This window comes from Hyla sarda, unplaced genomic scaffold (genome assembly GCF_029499605.1).
Source record: "Hyla sarda isolate aHylSar1 unplaced genomic scaffold, aHylSar1.hap1 scaffold_779, whole genome shotgun sequence".
NCBI classification, from domain to species: Eukaryota; Metazoa; Chordata; class Amphibia; order Anura; family Hylidae; genus Hyla; species Hyla sarda.
Genome location: NW_026610802.1, coordinates 151461 through 161826, shown reverse-complemented (window position 1 = coordinate 161826; position 10366 = coordinate 151461). Strand labels below are relative to the sequence as shown.

Genomic DNA, 10366 nt, shown 5'->3' with positions numbered 1-10366 from the left:
AAAAGGCCCCGTGGGAGTGCAATGGGCCCCTGTCTTGCTGCTTAGCAATAATGGTATGGGTTTAGGTTCTGCTGTGTGTACTGGTGGTTGACTGCCCCCCAGCCCAGAGTGTGCATGGAAAATTGTCTGGCAGCCTCCCTGACAGCAAGCAGTGATAGTGCCCATGAAGGGGACCTTGTTGGGCCCGCCCCTTTCACGGTTATCGCTTCTCGGCCTTTTGGCTAAGATCAAGTGTAGTATCTGTTCTTATCAGTTTAATATCTGATACGTCCCCTATCTGGGGACCATATATTAAATGGATTTTTGAGAACGGGGGCCGATTTCGAAGCTTGCTTCCGTCGCCCTATGCATTGACCCGATATGGCAGTATCTTCGGGTACAGTGCACCACCCCCTTACAGGGTTAAAAAGAAAGATTCCTACTTTCATTGCTACCTGCTTGCTGGCTAGCCAGCTAGCCAGCCCTGTGGGCCTTGCTGCTGCTGCTGCAGCCAAAAAACAAAAGGTGGTGCTGCTGCTGCTTCTGCTGCTTCTGCTTCTGCTTGTGTCTGGCCGCTGTTGGAGCGTCCAGGCACAGGACTTCTGCTGCTGCTGACTAAATGGCCTCCTTAATTGGATCATTTGAGTAGCCAGCACACCTGTGCAGGTAGGGCATGACATGATAGGCAGCTGCCTTGATAGCGGGTGGGTGCTGAATGTTCCTAATTGACAAAATAAGATTAATGCTTATGAAGAAATATAAAATCTCATCCCTTCCCCAATATCGCGCCACACCCCTACCCCTTAATTCCCTGGTTGAACTTGATGGACATATGTCTTTTTTCGACCGTACTAACTATGTAACTATGTAACATAACATGGGGGGGGGTCTCCTGGCTGTTCACACAGGTGTGTCATTGCTGTACATTGACCATGCATTGCTTCTGTGGTATTGCAAAGGCAAAGACAAATGCTTCCAGCCATCCATTGCACTAATGGATTGGTCATCAGCTGGCTGTCTATGTCCCGCATCAATATAGACCAAAGTACAGAGGGTTAGGCTATGCTATTGTGCACCTACCTGATGCATCAGAAGGTGCGAGGCCCTTGCTAAATTCTGTGCACAGACTTTGAGATCTATGCTTTAGACTGTATCTAAACCTGCTCCAACATGGACTGACATTCTGGCCTACTTTCAGCCGATGCGACTTGTCTGTCGCTGAACAGTCGCTTTTTATGTATTCAGAACCTATGTATAATGATGTAAAAATGCTCTAGAAGCTAAAGTCGCAGAAATGTCACACATATTTGGCCTGCAACTTTCTGTGCGACAAATTCAGACAGGAAAAATCAGTATAAATCCTTAGAAATTTATCCCCCAGTGTCTCCATCTGCTGGCGGTATTGAATAAGCATTGCTGCACTGATGGGGTATGCATTAGACGAAAAAAAAGAAGAAAAAGAAGAATAATACGCCCAGAAAAGAGGCGAAAAGGAGAAAAACGTAAAAAAACGTGAAAAAAAAGTAAGAGGAAGAGAAGGGAAAAAAAGGTGGAAATGGGTTTAAAAGTGATTTCGGCGGAGAAATATATATATATATATATATATATATATATATATATATATACGCGCACACACACACATATATATAAACGTATTCTCCGTTGAGATATTGCAGCCGCTGCTGTGTCCAGGCCCAGGAGCCTTAGCACTGTGCTGTGATGTCACTCAATACCACTGACATCACTAGGTGTAAACAACATCTCTCCTTTGCTGTGTATGTGACTATGGAGCTGTTTGGTGATGTCGTCTATTACGGCCTTCATAGAAGCAACAGGAGATTGTTGCATCCATCTAGAACCCTCAGAACTACAGTGCTATGATGTCACTCACTTCCACAGGCCTTGCAGAGTGTAAACAACAACAACCCAGCTTTGTTGTGTATGTAACCATAGGGATTTGTGATGTCACCTAGAACCTTCACAGCAGCGACAGCTTTATGAGGAGCATCAGCACTGCTCTGCCTGAGCAGAACCATCACCGCCATAGGTTGTCAAATAACCCGGATTTAACCCACACAGGTAAGTCCAATGGGGTGCAGGCATGTCCTCTATGCTTACAGCTTCCCGTGGGTGTTGGTTTGATACCGTTTGGGGACAGCCAAGGAGGCATCTGCAGGCAACAAAGGTAGGTGTGTGCTTGTGTGTGTGTTTCCTATGCAGATCCTAAGCCCAGTGTCACATGCAAGTAGGCGGAGTAAGAAGGGTTCCTGGCAAATCCGGGTTATGGATTGCATTTAAAAAGGCCCCGTGGGAGTGCAATGGGCCCCTGTCTTGCTGCTTAGCAATAATGGTATGGGTTTAGGTTCTGCTGTGTGTACTGGTGGTTGACTGCCCCCCAGCCCAGAGTGTGCATGGAAAATTGTCTGGCAGCCTCCCTGACAGCAAGCAGTGATAGTGCCCATGAAGGGGACCTTGTTGGGCCCGCCCCTTTCACGGTTATCGCTTCTCGGCCTTTTGGCTAAGATCAAGTGTAGTATCTGTTCTTATCAGTTTAATATCTGATACGTCCCCTATCTGGGGACCATATATTAAATGGATTTTTGAGAACGGGGGGCCGATTTCGAAGCTTGCTTCCGTCGCCCTATGCATTGACCCGATATGGCAGTATCTTCGGGTACAGTGCACCACCCCCTTACAGGGTTAAAAAGAAAGATTCCTACTTTCATTGCTACCTGCTTGCTGGCTAGCCAGCTAGCCAGCCCTGTGGGCCTTGCTGCTGCTGCTGCTGCTGCAGCCAAAAAACAAAAGGTGGTGCTGCTGCTGCTTCTGCTGCTTCTGCTTCTGCTTGTGTCTGGCCGCTGTTGGAGCGTCCAGGCACAGGACTTCTGCTGCTGCTGACTAAATGGCCTCCTTAATTGGATCATTTGAGTAGCCAGCACACCTGTGCAGGTAGGGCATGACATGATAGGCAGCTGCCTTGATAGCGGGTGGGTGCTGAATGTTCCTAATTGACAAAATAAGATTAATGCTTATGAAGAAATATAAAATCTCATCCCTTCCCCAATATCGCGCCACACCCCTACCCCTTAATTCCCTGGTTGAACTTGATGGACATATGTCTTTTTTCGACCGTACTAACTATGTAACTATGTAACATAACATGGGGGGGGGGGGGGGTCTCCTGGCTGTTCACACAGGTGTGTCATTGCTGTACATTGACCATGCATTGCTTCTGTGGTATTGCAAAGGCAAAGACAAATGCTTCCAGCCATCCATTGCACTAATGGATTGGTCATCAGCTGGCTGTCTATGTCCCGCATCAATATAGACCAAAGTACAGAGGGTTAGGCTATGCTATTGTGCACCTACCTGATGCATCAGAAGGTGCGAGGCCCTTGCTAAATTCTGTGCACAGACTTTGAGATCTATGCTTTAGACTGTATCTAAACCTGCTCCAACATGAACTGACATTCTGGCCTACTTTCAGCCGATGCGACTTGTCTGTCGCTGAACAGTCGCTTTTTATGTATTCAGAACCTATGTATAATGATGTAAAAATGCTCTAGAAGCTAAAGTCGCAGAAATGTCACACATATTTGGCCTGCAACTTTCTGTGCGACAAATTCAGACAGGAAAAATCAGTATAAATCCTTAGAAATTTATCCCCCAGTGTCTCCATCTGCTGGCGGTATTGAATAAGCATTGCTGCACTGATGGGGTATGCATTAGACGAAAAAAAAGAAGAAAAAGAAGAATAATACGCCCAGAAAAGAGGCGAAAAGGAGAAAAACGTAAAAAAACGTGAAAAAAAAGTAAGAGGAAGAGAAGGGAAAAAAAGGTGGAAATGGGTTTAAAAGTGATTTCGGCGGAAAAAAAAATATATATATATATATATATATATATATATATATATATATATACGCGCACACACACACATATATATAAACGTATTCTCCGTTGAGATATTGCAGCCGCTGCTGTGTCCAGGCCCAGGAGCCTTAGCACTGTGCTGTGATGTCACTCAATACCACTGACATCACTAGGTGTAAACAACATCTCTCCTTTGCTGTGTATGTGACTATGGAGCTGTTTGGTGATGTCGTCTATTATGGCCTTCATAGAAGCAACAGGAGATTGTTGCATCCATCTAGAACCCTCAGAACTACAGTGCTATGATGTCACTCACTTCCACAGGCCTTGCAGAGTGTAAACAACAACAACCCAGCTTTGTTGTGTATGTAACCATAGGGATTTGTGATGTCACCTAGAACCTTCACAGCAGCGACAGCTTTATGAGGAGCATCAGCACTGCTCTGTCTGAGCAGAACCATCACCGCCATAGGTTGTCAAATAACCCGGATTTAACCCACACAGGTAAGTCCAATGGGGTGCAGGCATGTCCTCTATGCTTACAGCTTCCCGTGGGTGTTGGTTTGATACCGTTTGGGGACAGCCAAGGAGGCATCTGCAGGCAACAAAGGTAGGTGTGTGCTTGTGTGTGTGTTTCCTATGCAGATCCTAAGCCCAGTGTCACATGCAAGTAGGCGGAGTAAGAAGGGTTCCTGGCAAATCCGGGTTATGGATTGCATTTAAAAAGGCCCCGTGGGAGTGCAATGGGCCCCTGTCTTGCTGCTTAGCAATAATGGTATGGGTTTAGGTTCTGCTGTGTGTACTGGTGGTTGACTGCCCCCCAGCCCAGAGTGTGCATGGAAAATTGTCTGGCAGCCTCCCTGACAGCAAGCAGTGATAGTGCCCATGAAGGGGACCTTGTTGGGCCCGCCCCTTTCACGGTTATCGCTTCTCGGCCTTTTGGCTAAGATCAAGTGTAGTATCTGTTCTTATCAGTTTAATATCTGATACGTCCCCTATCTGGGGACCATATATTAAATGGATTTTTGAGAACGGGGGCCGATTTCGAAGCTTGCTTCCGTCGCCCTATGCATTGACCCGATATGGCAGTATCTTCGGGTACAGTGCACCACCCCCTTACAGGGTTAAAAAGAAAGATTCCTACTTTCATTGCTACCTGCTTGCTGGCTAGCCAGCTAGCCAGCCCTGTGGGCCTTGCTGCTGCTGCTGCTGCTGCAGCCAAAAAACAAAAGGTGGTGCTGCTGCTGCTTCTGCTGCTTCTGCTTCTGCTTGTGTCTGGCCGCTGTTGGAGCGTCCAGGCACAGGACTTCTGCTGCTGCTGACTAAATGGCCTCCTTAATTGGATCATTTGAGTAGCCAGCACACCTGTGCAGGTAGGGCATGACATGATAGGCAGCTGCCTTGATAGCGGGTGGGTGCTGAATGTTCCTAATTGACAAAATAAGATTAATGCTTATGAAGAAATATAAAATCTCATCCCTTCCCCAATATCGCGCCACACCCCTACCCCTTAATTCCCTGGTTGAACTTGATGGACATATGTCTTTTTTCGACCGTACTAACTATGTAACTATGTAACATAACATGGGGGGGGGGGGGGGTCTCCTGGCTGTTCACACAGGTGTGTCATTGCTGTACATTGACCATGCATTGCTTCTGTGGTATTGCAAAGGCAAAGACAAATGCTTCCAGCCATCCATTGCACTAATGGATTGGTCATCAGCTGGCTGTCTATGTCCCGCATCAATATAGACCAAAGTACAGAGGGTTAGGCTATGCTATTGTGCACCTACCTGATGCATCAGAAGGTGCGAGGCCCTTGCTAAATTCTGTGCACAGACTTTGAGATCTATGCTTTAGACTGTATCTAAACCTGCTCCAACATGGACTGACATTCTGGCCTACTTTCAGCCGATGCGACTTGTCTGTCGCTGAACAGTCGCTTTTTATGTATTCAGAACCTATGTATAATGATGTAAAAATGCTCTAGAAGCTAAAGTCGCAGAAATGTCACACATATTTGGCCTGCAACTTTCTGTGCGACAAATTCAGACAGGAAAAATCAGTATAAATCCTTAGAAAATTATCCCCCAGTGTCTCCATCTGCTGGCGGTATTGAATAAGCATTGCTGCACTGATGGGGTATGCATTAGACGAAAAAAAAGAAGAAAAAGAAGAATAATACGCCCAGAAAAGAGGCGAAAAGGAGAAAAACGTAAAAAAATGTGAAAAAAAAGTAAGAGGAAGAGAAGGGAAAAAAAGGTGGAAATGGGTTTAAAAGTGATTTCGGCGGAAAAAAAAAAATATATATATATATATATATATATATATATATATATACGCGCACACACACACATATATATAAACGTATTCTCCGTTGAGATATTGCAGCCGCTGCTGTGTCCAGGCCCAGGAGCCTTAGCACTGTGCTGTGATGTCACTCAATACCACTGACATCACTAGGTGTAAACAACATCTCTCCTTTGCTGTGTATGTGACTATGGAGCTGTTTGGTGATGTCGTCTATTATGGCCTTCATAGAAGCAACAGGAGATTGTTGCATCCATCTAGAACCCTCAGAACTACAGTGCTATGATGTCACTCACTTCCACAGGCCTTGCAGAGTGTAAACAACAACAACCCAGCTTTGTTGTGTATGTAACCATAGGGATTTGTGATGTCACCTAGAACCTTCACAGCAGCGACAGCTTTATGAGGAGCATCAGCACTGCTCTGCCTGAGCAGAACCATCACCGCCATAGGTTGTCAAATAACCCGGATTTAACCCACACAGGTAAGTCCAATGGGGTGCAGGCATGTCCTCTATGCTTACAGCTTCCCGTGGGTGTTGGTTTGATACCGTTTGGGGACAGCCAAGGAGGCATCTGCAGGCAACAAAGGTAGGTGTGTGCTTGTGTGTGTGTTTCCTATGCAGATCCTAAGCCCAGTGTCACATGCAAGTAGGAGGAGTAAGAAGGGTTCCTGGCAAATCCGGGTTATGGATTGCATTTAAAAAGGCCCCGTGGGAGTGCAATGGGCCCCTGTCTTGCTGCTTAGCAATAATGGTATGGGTTTAGGTTCTGCTGTGTGTACTGGTGGTTGACTGCCCCCCAGCCCAGAGTGTGCATGGAAAATTGTCTGGCAGCCTCCCTGACAGCAAGCAGTGATAGTGCCCATGAAGGGGACCTTGTTGGGCCCGCCCCTTTCACGGTTATCGCTTCTCGGCCTTTTGGCTAAGATCAAGTGTAGTATCTGTTCTTATCAGTTTAATATCTGATACGTCCCCTATCTGGGGACCATATATTAAATGGATTTTTGAGAACGGGGGCCGATTTCGAAGCTTGCTTCCGTCGCCCTATGCATTGACCCGATATGGCAGTATCTTCGGGTACAGTGCACCACCCCCTTACAGGGTTAAAAAGAAAGATTCCTACTTTCATTGCTACCTGCTTGCTGGCTAGCCAGCTAGCCAGCCCTGTGGGCCTTGCTGCTGCTGCTGCTGCTGCAGCCAAAAAACAAAAGGTGGTGCTGCTGCTGCTTCTGCTGCTTCTGCTTCTGCTTGTGTCTGGCCGCTGTTGGAGCGTCCAGGCACAGGACTTCTGCTGCTGCTGACTAAATGGCCTCCTTAATTGGATCATTTGAGTAGCCAGCACACCTGTGCAGGTAGGGCATGACATGATAGGCAGCTGCCTTGATAGCGGGTGGGTGCTGAATGTTCCTAATTGACAAAATAAGATTAATGCTTATGAAGAAATATAAAATCTCATCCCTTCCCCAATATCGCGCCACACCCCTACCCCTTAATTCCCTGGTTGAACTTGATGGACATATGTCTTTTTTCGACCGTACTAACTATGTAACTATGTAACATAACATGGGGGGGGGGGGGGGTCTCCTGGCTGTTCACACAGGTGTGTCATTGCTGTACATTGACCATGCATTGCTTCTGTGGTATTGCAAAGGCAAAGACAAATGCTTCCAGCCATCCATTGCACTAATGGATTGGTCATCAGCTGGCTGTCTATGTCCCGCATCAATATAGACCAAAGTACAGAGGGTTAGGCTATGCTATTGTGCACCTACCTGATGCATCAGAAGGTGCGAGGCCCTTGCTAAATTCTGTGCACAGACTTTGAGATCTATGCTTTAGACTGTATCTAAACCTGCTCCAACATGGACTGACATTCTGGCCTACTTTCAGCCGATGCGACTTGTCTGTCGCTGAACAGTCGCTTTTTATGTATTCAGAACCTATGTATAATGATGTAAAAATGCTCTAGAAGCTAAAGTCGCAGAAATGTCACACATATTTGGCCTGCAACTTTCTGTGCGACAAATTCAGACAGGAAAAATCAGTATAAATCCTTAGAAAATTATCCCCCAATGTCTCCATCTGCTGGCGGTATTGAATAAGCATTGCTGCACTGATGGGGTATGCATTAGACGAAAAAAAAGAAGAAAAAGAAGAATAATACGCCCAGAAAAGAGGCGAAAAGGAGAAAAACGTAAAAAAACGTGAAAAAAAAGTAAGAGGAAGAGAAGGGAAAAAAAGGTGGAAATGGGTTTAAAAGTGATTTCGGCGGAAAAATATATATATATATATATATATATATATATATATATATATATACGCGCACACACACACATATATATAAACGTATTCTCCGTTGAGATATTGCAGCCGCTGCTGTGTCCAGGCCCAGGAGCCTTAGCACTGTGCTGTGATGTCACTCAATACCACTGACATCACTAGGTGTAAACAACATCTCTCCTTTGCTGTGTATGTGACTATGGAGCTGTTTGGTGATGTCGTCTATTATGGCCTTCATAGAAGCAACAGGAGATTGTTGCATCCATCTAGAACCCTCAGAACTACAGTGCTATGATGTCACTCACTTCCACAGGCCTTGCAGAGTGTAAACAACAACAACCCAGCTTTGTTGTGTATGTAACCATAGGGATTTGTGATGTCACCTAGAACCTTCACAGCAGCGACAGCTTTATGAGGAGCATCAGCACTGCTCTGCCTGAGCAGAACCATCACCGCCATAGGTTGTCAAATAACCCGGATTTAACCCACACAGGTAAGTCCAATGGGGTGCAGGCATGTCCTCTATGCTTACAGCTTCCCGTGGGTGTTGGTTTGATACCGTTTGGGGACAGCCAAGGAGGCATCTGCAGGCAACAAAGGTAGGTGTGTGCTTGTGTGTGTGTTTCCTATGCAGATCCTAAGCCCAGTGTCACATGCAAGTAGGAGGAGTAAGAAGGGTTCCTGGCAAATCCGGGTTATGGATTGCATTTAAAAAGGCCCCGTGGGAGTGCAATGGGCCCCTGTCTTGCTGCTTAGCAATAATGGTATGGGTTTAGGTTCTGCTGTGTGTACTGGTGGTTGACTGCCCCCCAGCCCAGAGTGTGCATGGAAAATTGTCTGGCAGCCTCCCTGACAGCAAGCAGTGATAGTGCCCATGAAGGGGACCTTGTTGGGCCCGCCCCTTTCACGGTTATCGCTTCTCAGCCTTTTGGCTAAGATCAAGTGTAGTATCTGTTCTTATCAGTTTAATATCTGATACGTCCCCTATCTGGGGACCATATATTAAATGGATTTTTGAGAACGGGGGCCGATTTCGAAGCTTGCTTCCGTCGCCCTATGCATTGACCCGATATGGCAGTATCTTCGGGTACAGTGCACCACCCCCTTACAGGGTTAAAAAGAAAGATTCCTACTTTCATTGCTACCTGCTTGCTGGCTAGCCAGCTAGCCAGCCCTGTGGGCCTTGCTGCTGCTGCTGCTGCTGCTGCTGCAGCCAAAAAACAAAAGGTGGTGCTGCTGCTGCTTCTGCTGCTTCTGCTTCTGCTTGTGTCTGGCCGCTGTTGGAGCGTCCAGGCACAGGACTTCTGCTGCTGCTGACTAAATGGCCTCCTTAATTGGATCATTTGAGTAGCCAGCACACCTGTGCAGGTAGGGCATGACATGATAGGCAGCTGCCTTGATAGCGGGTGGGTGCTGAATGTTCCTAATTGACAAAATAAGATTAATGCTTATGAAGAAATATAAAATCTCATCCCTTCCCCAATATCGCGCCACACCCCTACCCCTTAATTCCCTGGTTGAACTTGATGGACATATGTCTTTTTTCGACCGTACTAACTATGTAACTATGTAACATAACATGGGGGGGGGGGGGGGGGGTCTCCTGGCTGTTCACACAGGTGTGTCATTGCTGTACATTGACCATGCATTGCTTCTGTGGTATTGCAAAGGCAAAGACAAATGCTTCCAGCCATCCATTGCACTAATGGATTGGTCATCAGCTGGCTGTCTATGTCCCGCATCAATATAGACCAAAGTACAGAGGGTTAGGCTATGCTATTGTGCACCTACCTGATGCATCAGAAGGTGCGAGGCCCTTGCTAAATTCTGTGCACAGACTTTGAGATCTATGCTTTAGACTGTATCTAAACCTGCTCCAACATGGACTGACATTCTGGCCTACTTTCAGCCGATGCGACTTGTCTG

The 10366-nt window shown here is 46.5% G+C and overlaps 5 non-coding genes across 5 annotated transcripts; all 5 read left to right on the top strand.

Moving 5' to 3' along the window:
* The first annotated feature begins 201 nt into the window (after nucleotides 1-201).
* LOC130346275 (U2 spliceosomal RNA) lies at nucleotides 202-392 on the top strand. The gene has a single exon (XR_008884610.1). It is a non-coding gene; the product is annotated as a U2 spliceosomal RNA (small nuclear RNA).
* A 2085-nt stretch (nucleotides 393-2477) lies between these two features.
* On the top strand, nucleotides 2478-2669 carry LOC130346279 (U2 spliceosomal RNA). The gene has a single exon (XR_008884613.1). It is a non-coding gene; the product is annotated as a U2 spliceosomal RNA (small nuclear RNA).
* A 2103-nt stretch (nucleotides 2670-4772) lies between these two features.
* Nucleotides 4773-4963, top strand: LOC130346274 (U2 spliceosomal RNA). The gene has a single exon (XR_008884609.1). It is a non-coding gene; the product is annotated as a U2 spliceosomal RNA (small nuclear RNA).
* A 2099-nt stretch (nucleotides 4964-7062) lies between these two features.
* Nucleotides 7063-7253, top strand: LOC130346273 (U2 spliceosomal RNA). Its single transcript, XR_008884608.1, has one exon. It is a non-coding gene; the product is annotated as a U2 spliceosomal RNA (small nuclear RNA).
* Nucleotides 7254-9352: 2099 nt separating this feature from the next.
* Nucleotides 9353-9543, top strand: LOC130346278 (U2 spliceosomal RNA). The gene has a single exon (XR_008884612.1). It is a non-coding gene; the product is annotated as a U2 spliceosomal RNA (small nuclear RNA).
* The last annotated feature ends 823 nt before the right edge of the window (nucleotides 9544-10366 follow it).